The 26,394-nt window shown below is 40.4% G+C and overlaps 1 protein-coding gene across 4 annotated transcripts in view; it reads left to right on the top strand.

The window, feature by feature from the left end:
• LOC134226190 (uncharacterized) overlaps nt 1–26,394 on the top strand; it is a 144,223-nt gene that overhangs the window by 36,344 nt on the left and 81,485 nt on the right. For 2 of the 4 annotated variants that reach the window (XM_062706803.1, XM_062706800.1), the window contains exon 1: nt 2,812–3,139. The exons of 1 other annotated variant lie outside the window; for it this stretch is intronic. The gene's annotated coding sequence lies outside the window, so the exon portion shown is untranslated. Of the gene's footprint in view, nt 1–2,811; nt 3,140–26,394 lie in introns of those variants that run through there. One more of the 4 variants, XM_062706801.1, reaches the window with a different exon arrangement.

The following is a 26,394-nucleotide window of genomic DNA, read 5'->3' as shown; positions in this document are numbered from 1 at the left end:
TTCTTCTCAACAAATGTATCTTGGCCATTACTTCGAATCCCATAGTTCGATTCGACCAATTTTCAATACGAAACAATGGGACAGGATTTCGCGTCGAACGAAACTTGTTGCGAGCAAATCGGTTAAGGATAAGTGCCTGAAAATGAGTGAGAATTTTGTACGTGTTTATCATGTGAAAAAGTGGATTTTGGCCATAACTTCGAAACCCATAGACCGATCTGTCCAATTTTCAATACGAAACAATGGGACAAGATTCTGCGTTGAATGCAACTTGTTGCGAGCAAATCGGTTAAGGATAAGTGCCTGAAAAATGAGTGAGATTATTTTGCGCACACACATACACACACACATACACACAGACATCACTTCAATTCGTCGAGCTGAGTCGATTGGTATATAACACTATGGGTCTCCGGGACTCCTATAAAAAGTTCGTTTTTGGAGCGAACATATAGCCTTTACGTATACTTTGTATACGAGAAAGGCAAAAAAGTATTTTGTTCATTACTTCCGTGCCAATTCCGTGTAGCCAATTTTCACAGGAAACAATGGGACAGAATTCTACGTCGAATGCAACTTGTTGCGAGTAAATCGGTTGAGGATAAGTGCGCGAAAAATGAGTGACACCGTAAAAAAGTATTTTGGCCATAATTTCCGAACCCATACTCCGATCTTGCCCATTTTCAATAGAAAACAATGTGATAGAAGTTTGCGTTGAATGCAACTTGTTGTGAGCAAATCGGTTTAGGATAATTGCCCGAAAAATGAGTGACAATTTTTTACGCAATTATTCCGTAAAAAAAAGTATTCTGGCCTTAACTTTCTATCCCATAGTCCGATCTGGCCAATTTTCAATTGAAAACAACGGTTGAGGGTAAGTGCCCGAAAAATGAGTGACACTTTTGCTACATTTTGGTACGTGGGCGCGCACAGACACACACATACACACATACATCACCTCAATTCGTCGAATCGAGTCGATTGGTATATAACACTATGGGTCTCCGGGCCTCCTATAAAAGTTCATTTTTGGACCGAACATATAGCCTTTACGTACCGCCATCGGTGGTGACAATGGGTCTAGGGGGTGAAAATGGGTCATCGCTCTCACAGTTAGCCTGGAGGTCGGATAGCAAAATCGTTCAAAAAAGTCTCTTATATTTTAGTCTTCTTGCCCACAGATACATTCAATCTTTTCTACATGCATTATAAGTAGTTGAAACAGTGACCCATTCTCACCCCCATTTGACCCATTGTCACCCCCAACGACGGTATACTTAGTATACGATAAAGGCATAAAATAAATATGTATAATTACAATTTTTCGAGTCAAATTTTACACTTATCCTCTTTGTACACTTCCCCCAGTGCAGTGTACCTTATTCAGATACACAAGTAATGTTGATAAAAAAACAAAGTAGAGGGTTGTATCAAAGATACGTAGAATGCGATAGTGGATGCCAAATTTGATCATCAACATTGTTTGCATGTTCATACCGGATGGCTAATAGCCGAAATCTAGGCAATTTACTGTTAATGTGCAATTTCAACGTTGGCTGGTAAAATTGATTTTTACAACTGTTTACAATAGTTGTATAGAATCTTAGAGAGTTTACTGATCGACTCATACCAAAATCTCCAGAATTCGTATAAAACGTTATTGGTCGGACTTCCTGACCTCTTTTCGTGACGATCCCAAATTTGAAACTTTGGAATGACCCCCCTATCTTACCGAAGGACGTAATTCTACGTCAAAAAAGGAAATTGCCTTTTGGAAGCACAACGCATCCGTCTTAGCAGAAACGAAATTTACATCTGCATAGAGCATGGAAGCGCATGGTACATAGTCGATTAGTGTCATGGAGAAAATTTTAATGTGTCATGGAGAAACGTGTCGTGAATAAAATGTAGGGAAAAATATTGTTTAAATTCTAATCTATATCAGTTACTTCACTATTTTTTCTTTCAAACGTAATATCTGATATCTATGATGCAAAATCTTTTGATGTTCTACCAGGGATTCTTCTTCTTCTATGGCTCTACATTCAAAATTGAAACTTGTCCTGCTTTTCAACTTAGTGTTCTATTAGCTTGTCCACAGTTATTAAATGAAAGCTTTCTATGCCCGGCAATGCATGAGTATGTATCTTATGTGGCAAGTTCAATGGATCCACCCAGGGAGTCAAGAATGTTTCCTACCCGAAAACATCCTGGACCGGAACGAAAATCGAACTCACCATCTCTGGTTTCGCAATCCTATGCCTTTGCATGCAAGGCTAACTGGAGACCCTTTTCTCCGGGATATGATCTCTAAATCATGTTTGAATGACTCCAAATATTGTATTGAAACTTACATATCAATGATTTTTCAACATCCATGATCAATTGACACTCCAATGAGCATTACTTCGAATTACGACCTAATTCAAATTGACACGAACCCAGTGCTGCCTTAAGCTGAGCCAACTTTCTTCCACTCGCCGAAAATTCCACAACCCACTGACAACCCATGACAACAAAACGCTCCCCAACATTTCAAGGTTTGTCTCCCATTCTTAATAAAAACATTTCCTCCAACTCGGAGAAAAGCCCTTCCCAATGTCTCCCAACTTGTACGCAAGTTACAACGCAAAACGGTGAGAGCGAACCAGTCTGAGAATCCCTAAACAGTTGGTGGGACGATGGTCGCCGTCCATCGTCGCGTCGTCGTCGTCGTCGTCTGGCGATGGGAATGCTTCGTTTCCAGAAAAAGGATCAAAACAACGCTACCCATGCTGGGTTGCATTCAGTTTGAGTTTCACCTTCGTCACGGTCAGACCTACCCATGGGACTGAAAATGGGAATTCGTTTGTTGCTCGGTTGCTGCTCTGGGAAATTGGGATTGTGACTTTCCTGGGATTTACTAAAGATTTTTTAGTGTTTCATATAGTTTGTGGGGGAAATTCCGAGGAATTTTCAGTGCTTCACGGGAAATAAGGATGTTGGAGCAGTGGAAAATATAAGTGCTGTGCAAATACGATTAAAACCAGTGGAGTGAGTGCTGCACAAGTGATGTGAAAACTCAGCTGGTTCCGGGGAAAGCAACAGGAGAGGCAGTCAGGGTCCTCTTTACATCAAACTACTAGGATTACACTGGTTGGTATGTGTTTAGATATGGATCGCATTACACTTTTTTATGAATAGATTAAATAATGCTGGTAAATCTGGGAATATAAAAATTAAATGGTCTGTGTTCGTTTCCGCATAACTCGAAAATGACTGGATGGATTTTCTTCATTACTTCAGAAAATATACAATCGTTACAATCTCCGACAGGTTAATTGGATATTTTTCATCTGAAAATCAAGAGGATTATAGACAAAATCGCGAAAGACTGCAATTAAGATTCGTACGAGAATTGTACATGGGCAGCTCACAACGTGCATTCTCGCCTACTACCGAGTCAACTGGTGTTTAATAAAAATATATCATATTGCACTTTGAGTGGTAGATGAGGTGGGAAATAACAAAATAATAAAATGAATAAAATAAATAAAAGTTCAAGTCCGAATTCAAATATTTAAATTTAAATAAATTTCTCGAGGAAGTTTAGAATGATTTGCGTAGAAAATCAGAAGGTGAAAAATCCGTAGAAATTAGGAATTTAGAATGAAAACGCTTAAGTTACTTAAGTATCATCAATAAGTGTTAGCTACTCGTGAGTAAGTTACTCGTGAGCTAATAATCGATAGTTCCTGTTGAAACCCCCATCGGCCTTCTTTGTCACCTCACTTATAACCATTTTCATAATAGTAATTTCCAAATGAATATGGGTCAGTGAGAAATTAGGTATCAATATTTCACGAACTAATAAATTTCTCTAAATCTAAATACATTTTTAATTAATTGAAAAAAAAACACAAAGATCTGATCTCAAAGTTCAATTAAGAGGCCCTTTTGACAGCAACCGTTAATAGGATCAAATGTTTGGGCCCATGAAAAGAAAACTGTGTGAGTCATTCAATGTTTTGAATAATCATACAATGTTTGTCAAAACTTGGACCAAAGTTGCTGCTTGAAGGTGAATATTTTATGCTCTGCTCGTGACGCAGGTTTACTGATCCCCTACATAGCATCATCTGTCACTTAATATATAACTCCCATCAGCAACACTTCATTAAAGTACCATATCTACTTTAGCGGCGGCGACAGAGCAGACTGTGGAGTTGGCTTCATGATGATCGGAAAGCAAATGAAGCGAGTTATCCGGGGGATGCCAATAAACAACCACATTTGCATGTTGAGAATGAAAGACAAACTCTTCAACTGCAGCCTGATCAGCACACGTGAAGGATGCGTTCTATGAGAGCCTTGATAAGGCCTACGGAGAGTGCCCAACACACGCTGTAAAGATTGCCATCGGGGATGCGAACACACAGATCGGGAAAGAAAGCTACTTTCACGCTCTTTCAATGACACCGAAAGCCTTCCTTCTACTACCAACGATGATGGTCTGCAAACACACCTGGCAACATCAGAGTTGTGACGCGTTTTGATTTTGTAGTTGTGAAAATTCGGGCGCGACTATCTAGCGTCACGAATTCACGAAATAACGGAACGATGCGTTTCAATATCATACCCTTTGCGGTTGAAAGTCATTTGTTGAACAGTATCGCCAGAAGCTAGACGAGCGAACAGTAGATGCCAACGGCTCTGACAACGTCAACAGATTGTTGGAGCATATCCACGAAGTTGTGACTACAACAGTGCAGGAACGCCAACGGAATGGTTGGTTTGATTAGGAGTGTCAGTGGGTGACAGACGGAGCGCCTGAAAGACGATTTGTGGACCCTCTGTAGAATGCGTGGTTGGTGACGTGCAGCCATGAATCGAAGCTGAAAAAAGATGAATATTATTAACTGCAAAGGCCACTCTGGCCTTAGTCTGAGAAAATAAAAAAGGTGGATTCGCATTATACGTTTTTCAAAGGGGACTCTTTGTTTCGTCCTCGACGTTCTTTATACGATACCAATTTAGTTCCAGTGTTGCTGTCAATAATGCTGTCCATTATTAGGTTTCAGACGGTTTTACCTTCCAATTATGTAATGATTTTTTTGAATACAAATTTTAATCGAAAATCAATCTAAACCCTCCTTACCTTCAGCTTTTCACTCGATGCTCTGTGTGCGTCACCCGTTACCTCTTAGCGTGGTATATGTTGATTGTTGATTGATAATATTCTGCCTTTATGCCATATTTCGCATTTCAGCGATATGTCATTGCCGAGAATCAGCGATTCTTCCATACTAAAAAACGATTTTACTTTAAATGTAGTGGCGACATCTCTTAAAAATAGCACCTTTGACGACGTCCTATTGACATGTGTCAGATGAGGAGTCTATATCTGAACCTTGCGTTTCAGAAATCCTTGTTCAACCATCTGGGACAGTTGCACTCAACCAAATTCCATAGATATCTGCCATCCATTGAAACTTCCACTCAAATTGAAGATATGAAATTAATTAATAGTTAACACCTTGCATAGATATCTGGGCAGTCTTCCGTAGCTGGAAACGGATTGGCTGATAAGTTAGACGCAATCGAACATCACATGACTTTATTGGTCTTAAGCCGGCTATTCCAGTATACAAGTGTTGGGTAAAGCATTCGATTAACTCTTAGGCTGCCATTCAGCACAAACGGCATTTGGAATTAAAAAATATATAAATTAGTGATATGGAAATGCTGATATCATCTTCCAAATTTAGACGTACATGTTGGTAGATTAGAGGTAAAAGTATAGATTTGATAGTTCCGTTAGGATACGGCAGGCACGAGGAATGTTTTTATAGAAGTCGAGGGCAATCGAGAACGGAGGGCAATATTTGTGATGGTATAGATCTCATGACCTTCCTTCTGCCAAACTTCCGTAAGAAGAAAGAGGGAAGAATATCAGTGTGGAAGCTGATAGGGGAATTATGGGTAAAATGTGGGGGGTGGGTCGGGTGGTGGTTGTAATATGAACAGGTTATCGTTTTAAGAAAAAATCGGTTTAATTCAGGACAAAATATAACACCCTTCTGTCTATATATTTCTAACTATTTGAACGTGTGTGTGTGTGTGTGTGTGTGTGCGCCCACCCAAAAAAAATGTCACTCATTTTTCAGAAACTTATCCCTCACCGATTTACTCGCAACAAGTTGCATTCGACGCATAATACTAATAAGATGTGGCGTTCATGGGCCTTTCAAATCCTACTACGCACAAGACTCAAGAGATGAGTTCATGTGCCGTTTTCCAGAACGTGTCACCATTTACGAGGTCTCCTCAAAGCCGTTTCTGCTAGTGTGGTAGTAAGCGGTTTTTGGAAGACAGGCATTTAACAGGCCGTTTAACAGGCAAATCTTCAGCGACCAGGACTTTGCCCCCTCAGAAGCGAAAGATCAACCAGGAACTGTAGCTGTTACGTTGATTACTGTAACGAACCCGATGATAGTTGACGCATCCACAGTGCAACATGTTGCAATTCCGGTTGATTCGGCAATCACAACTGGTCTTACTAGGAGCCAAGATGAACCAGATGGGCCTTCAATGATTCAAGCAAATCAACAAGAAGCAGATTTGGTTACACCGGTGTATGACACTTCTGTAAACTCAACATTCATCGCAGGATCCAGAGCTCGGCGATGAAGACCGGCTTGCGAAATGTTTCCGAACTCATCGGCGCAAATTTTACCTTTGCCAAAAATGTCTTTTCCTAGTGTAACGAAGCGGAAGCGCAAATCGGAAAAGGCAGTCAAAGTAATTACAGATGAATATCAACAAGGATTAGCCTATAAAATCGATTACTGGTCGCTCTATTGAATTTCGGTCCGCCGTCTAGGAGTTCTACTCATAAACCCGTTAGATAGACACCCATATTACATGGTGTCAGGTAATATAATTGGTTCATATGTCCGCCATCTTGAGTTTCGGCCTGCTATCTTAGATTTCAAAATGTCGTCGAACATCGATTTTCGAGTTCTACTCATCAAACGCAATCGATAGGCACACATATTGCTAGGTCTTAATCAAATAATTTGTCTATTGGGCTGCCATCTTGAATTTTGGTTCGCCATATTGGATTTCAAAATGGCGTCGGACATCGATTTTCGATTTCTACTCATCAAGCCTGATCGACAGTCACCCATATTGCATAGTTTTAGATCAAATAATTGGTCCATATGGCCATTGCCATCTTGAATTTTGGTTCGCCATATTGGATTTCAAAATGGCGTCGGACATCGATTTTCGAGTTCTATACACTTAAATTATTTTGTAGACCTCGGCAAAAATTTTTCCGAGATTCCAACAGCCGAAATCTCGGTAATATTTTTTACTAAAATTCAGTAATTCCTTTACCGAAATTTCGTCAATATTTTGCCAAAATTCGGCAAAGTTGATTTTTTGCCGAGATCTCGGTAATTAAATAAGTGAAGTTTACCGAAATATCGGTAATTTTTTTTTACCGAAATTCGTCGAAATTATTACCAATATCTCGGCTGTTGAATTCTCGACAATCGGTAAACTTAGAATTTTAAGTGTGTACACCCATATTGCATGACACCCACATTGCATAGTTTTACATCAAATAATTGATTCATTTGGCTGCCATCTTGAATTTCGGTCCGCCATCTTGGATTTAAAAATGGCGTCGTAAATCGATTTTCGAGTTCTACTCATCAAACCCGTTCGATAGACACCAATATTGATTTACATCAAATAATTTGTCCATATGGCCGCTATCTTGAATTTCGTCCCGCCATCTTGGATTTCACAAAGGCGTCAAATATCGATTTTCGAGTACTCATCAACCTGATCACCTAGACACCCATATTATTGCATAGTTTCTGGTCAATCTATTGGTCCATATTGCCGCCATCTTGAATTTCTGTCTGCCATATTGGATATCAAAAAGGCGTGAAACATCGATTTTCGAGTCCTATTCATCAAGCCCGATCGATAGACACCTATGTTGCATGGTTTTATGTGAAATGATTGGTTCATACAGCCCCTATTTCGATTTTTGATCCGCCATCTTGGATTTCAAAATGGCACCTAACATCGATTTTTAGGGTCTATACAATAATATATGGTGGGCCCTCCTTAGCCGTGCGGTAAGACGCGCGGCTACAAAGCAAGACCATGCTGAGGGTGGCTGGGTTCGATTCCCGGAGCCGGTCTAGGCAATTTTCGGATTGGAAATTGTCTCGACTTCCCTGGGCATAAAAGTATCATCGTGCTAGCCTCATGATATACGAATGCAAAAATGGTAACCTGGCTTAGAAACCTCGCAGTTAATAACTGTGGAAGTGCTCAATGAACACTAAGCTGCGAGGCGGCTCTGTCCCAGTGTGGGGATGTAATGCCAATAAGAAGAAGAAGACAATAATATATGTAATTATATTTGGTTGGCTTTATATTTTTATATTTTTTCATTCCGGGGAACTTATTATAGACTCATAGCACGTTTGGAATGAGACTCAACTGTACTTACAAACTTTCTGGCGCACCGCGGTGCACGGGGATTTTTTGACACCGCACGGTGCTGGGGAGAATGACATCTCTGGAGTGAAACAGTTTATCCGTGTTTTAAGATGTTTAATAATATTTTGCATATTGGGGAAATTACGGCTTTGGCAGATTTTGTTCTATTATTGTCAGGGGGTTTTTGACGTAGGATTACGTCCTTCCGGAACATAGGGGGGTCATTCTACAGTTTCAAATCTGAGACCGTCACGAAAAGTGATCAGGAAGTATGGGCTAATAACTCAGTCGTCTTCCAACCGATTTTAAGAATTTTTGTGTTAATCGATCGACGAACTCTTTAAGATTTTGCTCAATTATCGAAAAAATGCATTCAAGGTGCTAAACTATTGAATAAATGAATTTTACTAGGCACTGAAAAATCGGTAAACCAACCAATCGCGTATGTGCATCGCAATCACAGACATCAAAATCGTGCAACTTACGGGCTCGACTCCAATCCTCAGTTCAATTAAATTTTCTCGGAGAGCGGGCACAACGATGACGCCCGTAGCAGCAGTCTCAGCAGAAAGCGGAACATCGAGAGGCCATCGCCAAAAACAACAATCTTCGGACTATCGTTAAGTTACTATTAGTAGCGCATTGTGGAAAGAAAATCGGTTCTTCTCAGGACCAAAATTTTATGAGAAGAAAGAGTTGATTGCAAAAATGGCATCGATTTCCCCTGATACCAGTGGCGCAACTGAAAATGTTTTCTTAATAGTGGCTGTTTAGCAGAAAAGTGAAATTTACGGTACAAGGTACGGACTATCGTTTGTTTGCTATCAGGGATGCCAGATTTGAAGACATGTCTTCGATTTGAAGACATTTGAATCTCTGTGAAGACATTTATTTCGTGAAGACATTTTGAAGACTTTTTAAAATATTTGAAGACTTACCTTCTTATTTAAAGATACTTGAAGACAATCAATAAGCCAGCGAATAGAAAATATAATTTGATGACTAGCTTATAAATTTTGTGACTTCTATATGCAGATCATATAAATATTTCAAAAATTATACATAATAGACTAATGTTTCTTAAAATTTCTAACGTAAAACACATTTACACTAGCTGGTTCATAAGGTTGACAATTGCAACACATTTTAGTTATGTGCTGGTTAAAAAATTCCCGATGGCAGCATTCGTTTAAATTTTAAGGCATTAAGGCAAATTTTGGGCTGTGCAACATTTCAGAACGAATGAACCATCAGCCCAAAACGTCAGGCCCATATTTTAACTAGAGTCCTACAAGAAGAGTAACGTCATGTGCCACGTTTGACAGGTCTCCTGCTCGTTTGGAACGCGCATTTGTATGGAACTGACAGACGATTCTGTTCCAATTCTGACACTTGACGACACTGTTATTATAGTCACTGTAATTTTAACTATCAAAATGTTGAGTCAAGTCCTGCGGTGTTTTGATAGTGCGTTTGAATCATATTATTCCGTACGTCAAACAAGACCGAAAATGTCGAGGAAGCATTTTTCATCTATTTTTTAATTTCAAATTAAACAATGTTCCTTTCGATTTTTGAGTCAAATGGAAAATTGTTCAGGATGATTAACTTCATCGTTCTCTGAAAGAAATTGAATATCGATTCTTCATTTTGGGGCCCAAAAAATCGTGTAAAATAAAGAGAATTTCCCATTAATAGCCCGAGGAATTTCTCATAGAATTTCAAGAGAATTGAAAATGGAAATTCTTTTCAAATTATCTTGGAAATTTATAATAATTTCAGTATGGGCAGTAAAGGAATTCCCTCAAAATTTAAACGAGAAATTCATCTTTATTTCCACAAAATTATTATCAAGTTCTTGCAGGAAAATCATCTGAACTCCTACAAAAAATTCATGTTTATTTCCAGAAGAAATTTGACTAAATTTGACTGTCTTTCTGTCTTTCAAATACAAACTGGAGTATTATTTGTATTTGGAAGTTAAGGGATGTCTCTTCGGATTTTCAATGTACCACATGTAAACGAAAATTTTCACAGGAAATTAGTTTCATTTTCTCAGAAAATTTTCTTTAGTTTCGTTATATTTCTCAGAATAGCCACCGTAAATTATTTTTATTTGTTCAGGAGAAAATTCTGAAAAAAAAACAGAGGAATTTCCTGAAAATAAACCGCCAGAGTTTTTATTAAAGACTCAGTAGAAAGTTCAGGGTAAACTCGTTACAGTTCCTTGTTGAATTCTTCCTTGAATTCCTTTGATATTTTTTCAAGAAAATATATACTGGGCACTCTTCCAGTATTTTAACTGGGAATCCTTCTAAGAATTTCTCCAATAAATACATCTCTCGAATTCTTTCTGAAATTTCCCATGAAATTCCTCCAGGAATTCGTCCAGCAATTTCTTTAGAGATTTTAGAGATTTTTCAGAAAATTTCTCCGTTAGATCCTCCAAGAATTCCGTCGGAAATTCCTCCAGTCGCTCCTTCAGAAATTCCTCAGTTTGTTTCTTTCACGACTTCCTCCAGCAGATCTATCAGGAATTGCTCTCGAAGCTTACAGGCATTCGTTCGGAAATTCCTCTAAGAATCCTTTCGGAAGTTTCTCCAGGAATTCATATTGATGATGCTCCGAGAATGTTGCCGAAAGATTCTCCAATAATACCTCTTGAACTATACTCTGGAGTTTCTCGAATATTTCTTCCGGAAATTCCTGCGCAATATTCCTGAGCAATACCTCAGGAAGTTCCTCCAAAAAGTTATCCAGAAGTTCTTCCGGAAGTTTCTTCAGACATTTCTTCAGAAACCCTTTCAGTAATTGCTCAGGAAAATCCTTCAGGAAGTCCTCAGGAAAATCCTCCTGGAATTCTTCAGAAAAATTCTTCAGTAATTCTTCCAGAAAATCCCTCCGGAATTTCTCTTGTAATTCCTGCTCCTCCTCCAAAGTTCCATTAGCATTTCATCCGGAAGTTCTTTCAGAAATTTATCTGAAAGTTTCTTCAGAAAATCCTTTGGATGTTCCAACAGCAATTCGTCCGGAAATTCATTCAGGGATTCCTTTAGGAAGTTTCCGAAAAATCCATCAGGAATTTATCATGAAGTTTCTTCAGAAATTCTTCCGGAAATTTCTTCAGAAAATCTTATGGAAGTTTTTTTTTCAGGTCATTATGGAAGTCGGTATTGGCCATTTCACTGTGAATTTTTCCGAATCCCTACAGGCAATTTTCGACGAATTCCACAAGGAAATTCAGTTAGAAAAATCCGTTGGAATTATATTTAAAGACTCATTAGGAAACCCAAGGGAATGTCATTTCCCTTTCTTATGAAGATTTAAAAGAATATTCTCTTGAATTCTAACAATTTGAGTGTGTAAAAATAAACGGTACATAAAACAAGGAGAGGAAATTACAAATCTATTGGATTTTGAAATTTTTTCACTGTTAATCATAGTTTTGATATTGAAGACATTTGAAGACATTTTCACTCAACTGTGAAGACATTTGAAAATATCCCCTGGCATCCCTGTTTGCTATAGACCTATGCAGAAGTTCATCGAATTCACTAACCCGATGGATTTTGACATTTGAGCAGGTCATCCACTCGAACAAAAGTTCATTTTGCGTTCATTATACGACCCGCTCAAACGTCATAATTTCTTGGGGGAGTTCATTTTGCGTTAGTCTATGAATGAATAGAAAGGCGTATTGTGGATCAAAATCGATTCTTTTTAAATCTACCATTTTACGCAAGAGAAGGCAGAGCCGAAATATTTTCTTCTAAGTGCACATCATAACCGCTTGGCGACGGTAGAAAGTTGGAATAGATAACAGTACAAGTGCGGGAAGCAAACAATGATGACGTCTCACATCATTGAATGGTCCAATGCACGGAGTTCATCATTGACGTTTGAGCGGTACGCTGTTTACTAAGAATGAATACTTTTTCAGTTCGAGTTCATTCAAGTGTTCATTTTTAGTAAAAAGTGTACCGCTCAAACTTCATTGTGAGCATTCAGTGCTTTGGACCTTTGCGTTAGCAGTCAAGATTCTGATTTCGGTATACTTGCTGTTTATTAATGGAAAGGCGCGTCATCGGAAACAAAATCATCTTTTTACACGAAAGAAGGTTGAGCCGAGACAAAAATCTGCAAAAAATGCAAATCATAACCACTTGGTGACGGGCAAAATTCTTTGTCGGTAGCAGCCCAGCGCTCCTTGCATGGAGACGTTGCAAAACAATGTATTAGAATGGATGACATCTATCGTGTTCCAACGACAAATCATAAATTGGCTGATAGTGGCATCAGTAGCGTAAATTCATTTCAAAATTTTGATTTCTTGCGGGCGCGGTACGAAGATTCATTTTGTCTTTGAGTGGGACTGTGGCCCTGAAAAGGGCCGTTTTAAGTGAAGCTACTTCCTCGTTCATTCACTAGGAGCTGACTTACTTGGTGACGACTGTTTATAATGCTCGACGCCTTCGATGAGACGCCCTTGATGATGTTTCTCTGAGCCTTGCTGCCGCCGCTCGTAGCAATTATCGTTGCTGCCACCGCCCGTAGCAACCATCATTGCTGTTGCCTTCTCCGCAGCCTTTCCACCGCCGGTGATGTCTGGTTGGCGCTGCGATGCAAATGTCCTGCCGATTTTCCGAGAAAACCAGACTTCGGCTGGTCAGAATACGTTTGCATGGAGTCCGAGGCCCTGCCCCTTTGGGAGCCGTATCATTGGCATCGGCTTGCTTGCTCCGCCTTTCTTTCGTTCGATGCCAGTGCTTTCGTACATAACCAGGGCCTCTTCTTCTCCTTCTTCTTCTTCTTCTTTTACTTCTTCAAAGTGCAAATTATAATCGCTTGGCATCGGCTTGCTTGCTCCGCCTTTCGTTCGTTCGATGCCAGTGCTTTCGTACATAACCAGGGGCTCTTCTTCTTCTTCTTCTTCTTTTACTTCTTCAAAGTGCAAATTATAATCGCTTGGTGTCGGCAGCCGCGCAAGCGCTCTTCGGAGGGGGATGCTGCGAAAATTGATTCGCATGGATGGTGTCTATCGCGTTTTAGCGGTAACTTATCGAGTGGCTAACATTGGGGTCAGTAGCAATGAAATTAATTTGTCTCTAGATTCTTCTTTGGTTTTGTCGCTGCTTGTGATTGGTAAGGTGCATTACGGAAAACAAATGGGTTCTTTTCAGAACCATGATTTCACACGAGAGAAGATTGAGCCGAGACAAATATTATTCAAAGTACAAACCATAAGCTCTGTTGCTGCTTGTGATTGGTTAGGCGTATTGTGGAAAACAAATTGGTTCTTATCATAATCATCATATTACATGGGAGAAGTTTGAGCTTAGAAGAATTTTCTTCAAAGTGCAATTCATAATTGCTTGAGAACAACGCCGTATTTAAATAAATATGATAATTGCTAACATTTGAGTAAATTTTCAATCGAATATCATCTTTAATCCCAGCACCTACCAAACAAGGGTATTCTTTGAATAAATATTTTCTCACCAGGTTCAACATGCCATTCAATATGCATGCATTCTCTAGCACAGACATCACTTTCAATGGCTAACGTGATGCAATTTTCAGATTTTTTTCGATATACAGTTAGTGTCTCGTATCACATCGGTGATACGTGACATCAGATTGAATTTACAGCCCCATCTTCGAAAATCAGCACCAAGGAACATATTTAGAATTTCAAAATAAAATCTTCTACACTTCACGTAATCCTACGTCCAATTGGCGGTTGTGTCTCGGATACAACCTTCTACTTTGTTTTATAACCAATTATGCTGAAATTTGGCCTAAACATTATTTGCGTATCAAAGAATATTCTGACCAAATTTCATAAAACCCAAAAACCCCCTGACAATAATAGAACAAAACCTGCCAAAGCCGTCATTTCCCCCTGATAAACAACTCCAGATTCATCAATTTTGTCATCCAGTGTTGCTCTACCAGCAACCGACTACCCACCTCCCACAATCCAAATCACAAAAAAAGAAGCAAAACAAGGAAAAGCCAACCACTGAGCTTTTGTAACGTAGAAAAGGAAAAACCTTGAGCTCTCCAGTCGGTGCTGGATGCTAGCGGGTGCCCCGGCGACCGACGTCGACGACAAGTCTCGCTAATGAAAACCCGTTGAGTGGACATCCTCCTCGGTATCACAGTGCCCCCAGGGGACTGGGAAACCCCCAATTCAGTTGAGACTTTGTCAGACTTGGCCAGGAAACAGAAAAAATAAAACAACAAAGTACTCGGCGCATTGCATCAGCAAAAACCGAGTGGCGAATGAATCCAGAAGAGTTGGTACTGTGCTGTGAATAAGCGTGGCCTCGAGGGAATCCAATCGACTTCCATCCGAAATGAAATGCCGTGTCGCCCCGGTTTGATGTGTGAATGCAAATTGTACCCACGGGCGTAATCGATAATTGTGTGTGTGGACGCAGCGACAAGTATGTCGTGTAATATTGTATTGATCCCAACGGGAACAATGGAAAGTGGTGCAGAAAGGATGGATAATTGATTGTGGAGAATATCGAAAGGAAAGGAAGAAGTGTGATTTTCCGCAAAAGTAGGTAATTGGATATTGAACGGTATCCGGAGACGCGAGAACAATCGAGCAGCAGAAAAGGATGTAAGTCGGCAGTTCGTTCTGATATATACTTTATGCCTGGGAGGAGTCTGTTCGGGTGCTCCATTGATGGGCGAAACTATGTGATGCAGTGTTGCAGTTCTCCTGACCTGGTGTACTGCGAGCTGAGAATGTGATCAAAGACGGGTTTCAAGTTTCCTGCCCAGAATTCAGGTCACGACCATAAAAGAGAACTGAATGCGTGGTTTTTCTATGCACTGTTGGGGACCGATTCATTTCGTTGGATGAGGTTTTTGTAAATACAATTCATCTGAAAAAACTACTTAAATATGTTATCGTATCTTATTTCGGCCGTCCAAAACCTTGTATAAGATCCAATTATAATTTATGTTTTTCAAAGCGCTGTTCCTTGTAAAGTTTCAGTATAAGTCTAGTCAAAATAACTTAATCATTTTTTTCCTATAGGTATGCCAATCTCGAAATAGTTCCTTCCACTATACTTATGTTTTACTAATGAAATAATGTACATGTTACGAATCCAAATAGCAATAGCCCTATTTTCTGTGATTTCAGCGGCAGTAATTTAATTTTGAGCCTTTATCGTTTGGAGCTTTATTGGAACTTTTTGAATCAGGATCCTCCAATCCCCTTTTTTGTATCACATAAGATAGGAAGCTTTTGAAAAACATATCTAGGGCTCAATTAAAAACGTTTACCCTGCTTCTATTTTAGGTTCTATAACCACACAACATACACATTACTTTGTTCGAACGTTAGAAGTTACCCTCGCAGATATTTCTTATTACTGCCTCGGCAATAATGGTGGTAACGCAAATATCACGTTCGATTTTCTCTTACATAATATAACCATCATCAGACAACCGTTGGTCCTGCTCGGCCCAACATAACCTACAACTTACCAAGTTCTGCACACCGACGATGATGTGAAATTGAAAGGCAACCACCGTTAGAAAGCCCTGCTGCTCGGGTCAGTTCTAATTATCGTTCTCAAGCGCTAGAGCTGGCCTCACATCAATCAGCATTCTTCCTCAACCGCCGACATACGCCATGGGGATGGCAGCGATCCACTCAACGACTGCGGTACATTGCGAGATTATTGCTTTGTGCTATAAATAAACTCTAGGAGGAGTGCCCACGACCTGAAAGGCGCCCCTTCGCATGACAGGCCGGATTAAGGTGAAACTGGTCAAAAACCAAAACAGCCTTGTCGCATTTTCAGGGGCACCAATCGGAGCGAAGAAATAGCGCGCAATCGACAACTTTTCAGCTATGCTTGGCTGCGTTTCAGCAAGCATAAATTAAAAATACCAATTTAGGTGACTACGGGGAACACCAGGGTGGGGCAGTCATGTTTGGGTTGTGAATGACTCCCTGAAAGTAAGGAAGCCATAATCATTCTGAACCACCAGGTATTGCGTCGTACATTGGTGTTCCTACCCTAATAATGGTTGCTATTCTGAGATTGATTTTCGTTGAAAATGTTCAACGAAACAGCTTTCTCCGGTCACCCGCATGTGATGGCAGTGGACGAGACGGAACAAGTTATGATTGATATACCAACGAGTTAATGGTTATTGGAAGAACCCGGCGAAGTTTCATTTTCATAATTTACTAGGCGATAAAATTCCTGTTCCCCGCAATCCATGTAGGGGAACTGTTCCGCTTTCCATCTCACTGAACATATATTCATCTCATCGCAAAACAAAGAAATACAGCACCAATCTCGTCGCATGTTTTGCTAACATACATCACAAAAATAAGAAACATACCAAATTAATTTTCATTGCTTTGTTTTTAATGGGATGGAAATAGGAACTATGGGATGATGTGCCGAACCGTTCTCCTACATCATTTTATGATTTAAATGTTTTTGTATTTCTCGTATACTAAGTTCAGGTTAAGGCTATAGAATCACTCCTGAGCCGAACTTTTAATAGAAGGCTTGGAGACCCATAGTGTTATATAATTATCGACTCTTCTCGACAAACTTTCAGATTAGCTTCACAATTTTGCTTGGTTACTCACAGCAAAACAGACACGTTCATATATTATAATATGCCTAAATGCTACGGGTTTTATTGATATTCTAATGCAGTATTTCACGAATTGTCGTACTCACTGGTATATTCGAAACCACGAATTTTGGTATTTTGGTTTGGCTGTAAGAGCTCTAAAAAATCTAAAAATCAATTAGCATTTTTTCAGTTTTATTTATGAAGGGTTAATTCACCACGAATATTTTCAGATTTCATTTCTGAAGAGTTACTACATTAAACTAATTGTGTATCAGTCGGTACAAGCTCCAGGCTGCTGGATTGATCAACGGCAGCCTCGAGTCCATGGGTCTCTTTCAGAGGGATCGGGGGAGGTTTTACGAACCTCCTTAGAACGTCTGCCATCGGCAGATCGGCAGGTAGAAGGGTCTTGACCAGCTTACGGTCGAGTTGAGCTGTGCGGTGAACGAAGTTTCTTAAATGAAGGATGCACCAAGAAAGAAAACTGCATGTCGCCGCCGAGACCTTCGACGGCCGACCCCTGCGACGATCGCATCGGATTACCGCTGATCGGCAATTTACGATGCTTGGGCCGACGAATAGGACATTTGGCCACGCTTGGCATTGGTCACCGTCCATAGTCATAGTCAAGCAATAAAGATCAACGTTTGACTTGCAGTATCATTCAATCGCAATAGGCTCGTTGTCGGGAACATAATTTGCTTGTTTCTGGTTTAGTTGCGTCAAAAGCCATGTGGGTATGACTCTTTATTGAACGAGCACATCTCGTTACCATGGATAACGCGAACGAAGCTTTCCTGAGAAAGTCCCACTCTGGATAGATAATAGACGGTCGCGAAGCTCACTGCAGTGAATTGGTTACCCATGGCATGAAGGCAAAGTTACCTATGATTTCTTTGTCATATCATAGCGTCATGGAGCAGAACCTGCACGAAACTAAATAGCTACAAAGGGTAGCGTTTTCGCCAGTAGATCTTGAGGCTCTGAGTTCGATTCTCCAGTATATGTTTTATTCAATATGTTTTGTAATTATGTTATTTCTAATTGATACTTATTTTTTGAGATATCAATTCATTTCTTGACAAGTAAAACTATTGTGTACAATTTTTGATTGAAAGTTTATGTAAACACTGCCATAAACATGTTGGTCAAAGCTGGAGAACGTTTTAGTCACGACCATCAAATGAACAACGGTCAAAGTCACTGAAGGTGAAGGAATAAAAACACTTGTTATGGTTGCTAACGCTGAGTTCAATGACGACGATCAACAGGAGAAAAAAAACTAAGCATACCATTGATCATCTATTCCATCAATTCCAAGCCTGCATTTGGCCGAATAGGACATTTGGACGAATAGGACATCTGACCGAATAAGACGATTGGCGGAATAGGATATTTGACCTTAAACGACATTTGGCCGACTAAGACATTTGGTGAAATGGGATATTTGGTCGAATAGGACATTTGCCCGAATAGGACATTTGCCCGAATAGGACATTTGCCCGAATAGGATTTTTGGCCGAATAGGACATTGGACCGACTAGGACATTTGCCCGAATAGAACATTTGGCTGAATAGGACATTTGACCGAATAGAACATTTGGCTGAATAAGACATTTGGTCGAATAGGTTATTATTATTTAATCAGACTAAGGCCGAAGTGGCCTGTGCGGTATATAAGAGTCTTCTCCATTCGGCTCGGTCCATGGCTACACGTCGCCAACCACGCAGTCTACGGAGGGTCCGCAAGTCATCTTCCACCTGATCGATCCACCTTGCCCGCTGAGCACCTCGCCTTCTTGTGCCCGTCGGATCGTTGTCGAGAACCATTTTCACCGTGTTACTGTCCGACATTCTGGCTACGTGCCCGGCCCATCACAGTCGTCCGATTTTCGCGGTGTGAACGATGGATGGTTCTCCCAACAGCTGATGCAATTCGTGGTTCATTCGCCTCCTCCACGTACCGTCCGCCATCTGCACCCCACCATAGATGGTACGCAGCACTTTCCTTTCGAAAACTCCAAGTGCGCGTTGGTCCTCCACGAGTATCGTCCAGGTCTCGTGTCCGTAGAGGACTACCGGTCTAATTAGCGTTTTGTAGATTGTCAGTTTGGTACGGCGGCGAACTCTATTCGATCGGAGCGTCTTGCGGAGTCCAAAGTACGTACGATTTCCAGCCACTATGCGTCTCCGAATTTCTCTGCTGGTGTCATTTTCGGCAGTCACCAGTGAGCCCAAGTACACAAATTCTTCTACCACCTCGATTTCGTCACCACCGATGCAAACTCGCGGTGGGTGGCTCACATTGTCTTCTCTTGAACCTCTTCCTATCATGTACTTCGTCTTCGACGTGTTGATGACTAGTCCGATCCGCTTAGCTTCCCTCTTCAGTCTGATGTAGGCTTCCTCCATCTTCTCAAAGTTACGTGCCATAATATCTATGTCGTCGGCGAAACCAAATAGCTGGACGGACTTATTGAAAATTGTACCACTCGTGTTAATACCTGCTCTTCGTATTACCTTCCAAAGCGATGTTGAATAGCAAACACAAAAGACCATCACCTTGCCGTAACCCTCTGCGGGTTTCGAAGGGACTCGAGAATGCCCCTGAAACTCGAACTACGCACATCACTCGATCCATCGTCGCTTTGATCAATCGTGTCAGTTTATCCGGAAAACCGTGTTCGTGCATTAGCTGCCATAGCTGGTCCCGATCGATTGTATCATATGCGGCTTTGAAGTCGATGAATAGATGATGTGTGGGCACGTTGTATTCGCGGCATTTCTGCAGTAATTGGCGAATGGCGAACACCTGGTCCGTGGTGGAGCGTTCGCCCATAAAACCCGCCTGGTACTGCCCCACGAACTCCCTTGCAGTTGGTGCTAGTCGACGGCATAAAATTTGGGAGAGTACCTTGTAGGCGGCGTTCATCAATGTGATTGCGCGGTAGTTGCTACAATCCAGCTTATCGCCCTTTTTGTAGATGGGACACACGACACCTTCCATCCACTCCTGCGGCAAAACTTCCTCCTCCCAAATCTTGGTAATGACCCAGTGCAGCGCTCTAGCCAGTGCCTCACCACCGTGTTTAAATAGCTCTCCTGGTAGTTGGTCAACCCCAGGGGCTTTGTTGTTCTTCAGCCGGCCAATCTCCTCCTGGATTTCCTGGAGATCCGGAGCCGGTAGAATTATGTCCTGCGCGCGTTCTCCCAGGTCCATCACCATACCGCCATCTTCGTCTGCCACATCGCCATTCAGGTGTTCTTCGTAGTGCTGCCGCCACCTTTGGATCACCTCACGCTCGTTCGTAAGAAGGTTCCCGTTTATGTCCTTACACATATCAGGCTGTGGCACGTGGCCCTTACGTGAACGGTTTAACTTCTCATAGAACTTTCGTGTGTTATTAGCGCGGTACAGTTGCTCCGTCTCTTCACGGTCTCGATCTTCCTGCTGGCACTTTTTTCTCCGGAAAATCGAGTTTTGTCTGTTCCGCGCCTGTTTATATCGTGCCTCGTTCGCCCTCGTGCGGTGTTGCAGCAATCTCGCCCATGCTGCATTCTTCTCTTCCACTAACTGCTCACATTCGCCGTCATACCAGTCGTTTCTCTGATCCGGGGGCACCGTGCCAAGTGCAGCGGTTGCGGTGCTACCAATGGCGGATCGAATATCTCTCCAGCCATCTTCAAGAGACGCTGCGCCTAGCTGCTCTTCCGTTGGAAGTGCCACTTCCAGCTGCTGCGCGTATTCTTGGGCGGCGTCCGACTTCGACGCGTGTTGTACACCGTCGAGAGTTTTGAGCGCAGGCATACTGCAACGAGGTAGTGGTCGGATTCAATATTCGCACTGCGGTAAGTGCGGACGTTCGTGATGTCGGAGAAGAATTTACCGTCGATTAGAACGTGGTCGATTTGGTTTTCCGTTTCTTGGTTAGGTGATCTCCATGTGGCCTTGTGGATATTTTTGCGGGGAAAGAAGGTGCTTCGAACTACCATTCCGCGGGAGGCTGCGAAGTTTATGCATCGTTGGCCGTTGTCGAATAGGTCTTTTGGCCGAATAAGACACATTTGACCGAACATGTCATGTGAGAAATGAGAAGTGAGAAGTGAGTAGTGAGACGTCTGACTTCTCACTTCGCACTGCACACTTTTCCCAGTGGGAAGTGAAAAATTACGAGTGAGAAGTAAGACGCCTTATTTCTCACTTCTAGCTGTGAAAAGTTGTAAGGGTGAAGTGTGAGACGTCTCACTACCCACTTCGCGCTGCTCACTTTTTACACTTGAATAAGACATTTGGCCGAATAGGGCATTTGGCCGAATAGAACATTTGGTCGAATAGGGCATTTGGCCGAATAAGACACATTTGACCGAACATGTCACGTGAGAAATAAGAAGTGTGAAGTGAGAAGCGAGTAGTGAGACGTCTGACTTCTCTCTTCGCACTACACACTTTTACCAGTAGGAAGTGAAAAATTACGAGTGAGACGCCCCATTTCTCACTTCTCGATGTGAAAAGTTGTAAGGGTGAAGTGAGTAGGGAGACGTTTCACTACACATTTCGCGCTACTCACTTTTTACACTGAGAAGTGAAAACTGGAAGTGGGTCGTGACGTGAATGTCCTATTCGGCCAAATGTCCTATTCCATCAAATGTCCTGTGCAGGCAAATGTCCTATTCGGCATAACCCAAGTAACATTTCAAGTTTTATAACGCTCTTTAAGACCATAATTTACTCTTCAAGAGTGTTATAAAACCAAAATGTTACTAGGGAATGTCCTATTCGGCCAAGTGTCCTATTCGGCCAAATGTCTTATTCGGCCAAATGTCCTATTCGGGCAAATGTCCTATTCAGCAAAATATTATATTCGACCAAATGGCCCTTTCGGTAAAATCGCTTTAGGCCTAATAGTATGTTCAGCCAAATGGTATATTCGGCCAAACAACTTTCGGCCTAGTGGCCTTCGGCCAAATGGCATTCAACTTAGCCACTAGTTTCTTTGCTATTCAACACATTTTCAGGTAATAATAGATTTTTTTTTCTTTAAAATCCACCTAGCATAATCTTTCAGAAAATGTGGCACTTATTCTTCAGCAAATTAGAGAATTTGCTTCTGGAACACCTCCTGGATTTATTCCAAATACTCTTCAAATAATTCCTCATGGAATCCACCCAAACTACCTTCAAACTTTTATCCAAAATGTCCCTGAGAAATCCAACTAGGAATTCCTTTGCGAACTTTTTCTGGAATTTCTTCAACAACTATTTCAGGATGCTTTTATTTCTTTTTTGTTTTTCAGGAAATCCAGGAAATCCATCAATGATGAACTCTATTTTTAAGAAAAATCACGTTAATCAAATTCTAAAAAAACGATATTCCATCTTAGATACCTTCAAAAATAAGGAAATTCTCCAGGAATACACCTCCGGATACTCTCACCAAAATTCATCCGGAAATTCTTCATTAGAAAGGAATTTTCCGGAGGAGTTTTCTTTGGAACTGCTTGATGAATTTCTAGAATAATTCCAAACAAAATTTGTAAAAAGTTCTTGGAGTATCTTTAAAACGATTTCTAGAGGAATTACTGTAAGAAATGTTGAAACAATTTCCGGGGAAATTTGTCTAAGAATTCTCGGTAGAATTCATGGAGAAGTTTTTGGAATAAAAAAAGGGTTCCTGGAAGAATTTCTGTAGTACGGTAATCCGCCAAATGTTGAACGCCTAATTTCTTCGCCTATTGTTAAACGCATGTGCATTTCTTATTCAACAATAGGCGACAAAATTAGCCGTTCAACATTTGGCGATTTCCCCTAGTTCATTTAAAACATTACTGTGGAACTCCTGGAGAAATTTCCCGGAAACAAAATGCTGAAGGGTATTCTGAAAGTTTTTTTAAGAATCTTTGAAGGATGATTATTTTAGGGAATACACGGGGATATTTGCGGAATAACTTTTAATTTAGTATTAAATTAGTACAATTTCTGGAATAAAGAGACATTTCGAAAATATTTCCAGATGATTACTGAAGCGATCTCCGAAGGAAACCTTAATAGAAATTCCGAAAAAATTCCCGGAGAAGCTTCGAGAAGAATGCCTGAAGAAGCTTCCAAAGGAGTTCCAGGAGAAGAATTCGGGAACGAGCTTTCAGAGGATTTCCGGGAAGGAGTTTTTGGAAAAACTTCCAAAAAAAATTCCTAGGAAATTTCCGGAAAAACTTTCGGAGGAGTATTCTTCCGTAGGATTTCTTGCAGGAGCTCCGAAAAGAACTTCGGGATAATTTCCGAAAAATTTCTATTTCATGCCCACCCATGCCGCCACCCGAGCAGCAGAAAACAACTTAATAATACTTTGTTCTGTTATTGATACTTTTCTCAGTTATGAACTTGGTGTGGATAAGAGGTAAAAATACCAAAGGAATGATACCAAAAATTTATTTGCAAAATACTTCAGACATTACATACTCTGTTCTTACGATACCAAATGCATAACCAATTATTATTTGTCTGTAAATAAAATGCCTTAGCATGTTATGCCTAAAGTATTTTTCTTAAATGTTTGGTATTATTTTTTGACATTTTACCTTCTATGCATGCCAAGTTCATACCACCTTCTGTTATCGAGGTCGTCGCTCCTGCTCGGGCGCCGATCTTCAACGGCGCCCAATGGCGGAAACCCGGACAAAATCTTATTTTTTTTGTTTCGCAAAGCTCGTTTTGTTTGAATTTCACACATATATTGAATGAAATGATTCCAAATTGGTGGCTTGCTGAAGTTAATGTTCTAAAGCAACTCCCGAACAAATTTGTACGGCAAAATTTTTTTTTTGGGATAGATTCGGAACGATCTGGTATCATGTACTAAAACCTTTTTGTCTACTTTCCGGTGGTTAGTGTGGTGATTTGCTCCTAAGCTAGAAGCTAGGGCCTAGCTGCTCCACAGCTGGAAATTGACTATTTCAATGTTAGAATGAGGACGCTGTTAATGCTTGGCTTGGGCTTCTAGAAGTATTCGAGTAGCATAGTATATGTAGCATAACAATTCTAACCTCAAAATGAATTTAGCATTCCAATATTACTCTTTGGTGAAAAATTCGAGCAGCATGTTAGATTTTGCCCGGCATTTGTATGAGGGCCCGCCATTGTGCGGCGTGAGGCTGCCACGCCATAGCCGCTGGCTGGAAATAGTCTATAACGCCACCGCTAATAAAATTTCAATCAACGCACAGGTCTAGTGAGAAGTGAAACATAAGAAAAGGGAAAAAAGAAGGAAAAACAAAAGTCAAAGGTATAAATGAGCAAGAAGGAAGAAAGAAACCGGAAAAGGGAGAAAGACGAAGAACGTAAGATGTAGAACGTAAGAAGAAGGAAGAAAGAGGGATAAAGAAATGAGAAATTATGGGGGAAAAAAGTGGAAAAAAGAACAAAGAAAAAGAAATTTAAAAAATGATTAATTTCTCACTTTTGCATTTTTATTTATCTCTTCTCACTTCTTGTTTTGACCTCTCACTTCCAACTACTAACACCATACTGCTAATTTTTATCATTTCTCACTTCTCACATCTCAATTCTTACTTCTCACTCCTTATTTGTCACTTCCAGACTTCTCAGTTCTTATTTCAAATGGCATGTGAAATGTGAGATATGTGTCATTCACCTCTCACTTCACACTTTGCAATTTTTATTATTCATTTTTTATTATTCACAATCTGAGGATTTTTAATTCAACTATTCGGTTAAACGACATTCAGCCAAACGACTCATTCGGCCAAATGACATGGCACATGTTTAGAAGCTTTACTTCATAAAAAAGATCACTTATTATAAAAAGCCTCTTACACAATTTCACTGTTTGATGTCCTGACCTCAAGAGAGCGTCTCTCGTCTATCTCACTATCGAGTTCCAACTTCGTTTACTGTCATGTTTACCTGTTAGTCGGCTGCACTTTCATTATTGGTACGCAGGTTGGTCTTGCGATTCTGGGTCCGGCCGAGCATATTATTTTATCTGATCACCAAATTCTTACTCGCAATAAACTTAAATCTTTCGTAATTGGTGACCTAAATGTCACACATCTTTCATGGAATAATACTCAAAACAATCTCAATGGAAAAAAATTGAAGGCTTTTCTGCGGGATAGGGAGCGGGGCCATTTGGGCAGCACCCCCTATTTCCGTCCACAACGTTAATAACTCGAGCGCGTTCCAACCAAATGGCTTGATTGTTTGTACATCACTAGATATCGACAGGAGCTAACCATGTACTAAAAAACAAGTAATTCGGTTGTAATGCACTCGAGTAATGAACGTTGCTGACGGGAATAGGGGGTACTGCCCAAGTGGTTCTCTACCCTATTATACCATTAAATATCCCAATGGTCCAACTGATGCAAGTCAGCTGTGTGGCCAACTGGTAACTCCTTCCTGTGACGATTGAAATCTCACAAGAAGCCATTTATTTCAATCAGGTCAACTTTCAATTATCATACCACTGATTGGAATTTATATAAAACAAATACCAATAAGAGTTTTGATGTTGATACTCTTATGGATACCAAAAGTGATATTGACAATGATCTCGTATCTTTGACAAATTTAATTCAACCGTCTAAGACGAGTTTAGTACTCTCCATTTAATTCCATTACGTTTTGTTATCTTTGCAGATACGTACTTCGACCTCAACTGTGAGGTCGATAACAAAACGTAGTGGAATTAAATGGAGATTACTAAACTCGTCTTAGACGGTTGAATACATTCCACTTAAAAGAGCTTAATATATTTTTTCCAAATTTAATTGTCAAAGATCTTGCGATCCCGCTTTGAAAGTTATTTGGCAATATTTGCTAATTGAAATTAGAAAAAAAAAGTTTAATAATTCTAAGAAATACCAAATTTGAGAATAGTGTCTCAAAGTTGGATCCCAGTATTAAACCCTTTCGAAAATCAACTAAAATTCTTAAAAACTTGAAAAGCCAATTCCAGCGCTTAAAGAGGGAAATAAAAATGTATTAAAAATGTCAAGAAGGCGCAAAAACTTGCTCAGCAGTTTGAGAATGCCCATAATTTTAGTCTAGGCCTCACTAGTCCTATGTAGGATCATGTCACGCGGAGGTTTGAAGACGTTTTCAATAAAGAGAATCCAACAGCAATTGCAACTGATTTGGATGAAGTGATATCTAATTCTGAAAAAATAAAACATATTAAAGCTTCGGGTGATGGTAGTTTCTACATACTTATCAAACAACTTCCTAAGAGTTCTTCATCTTTTTGG

The sequence above is a fragment of the Armigeres subalbatus genome, chromosome 3, assembly GCF_024139115.2.
Source record: "Armigeres subalbatus isolate Guangzhou_Male chromosome 3, GZ_Asu_2, whole genome shotgun sequence".
NCBI classification, from domain to species: domain Eukaryota; kingdom Metazoa; phylum Arthropoda; class Insecta; order Diptera; family Culicidae; genus Armigeres; species Armigeres subalbatus.
Note: the sequence above shows the minus strand (reverse complement) of the source record. Positions and strands in the feature narration are given on the sequence as shown.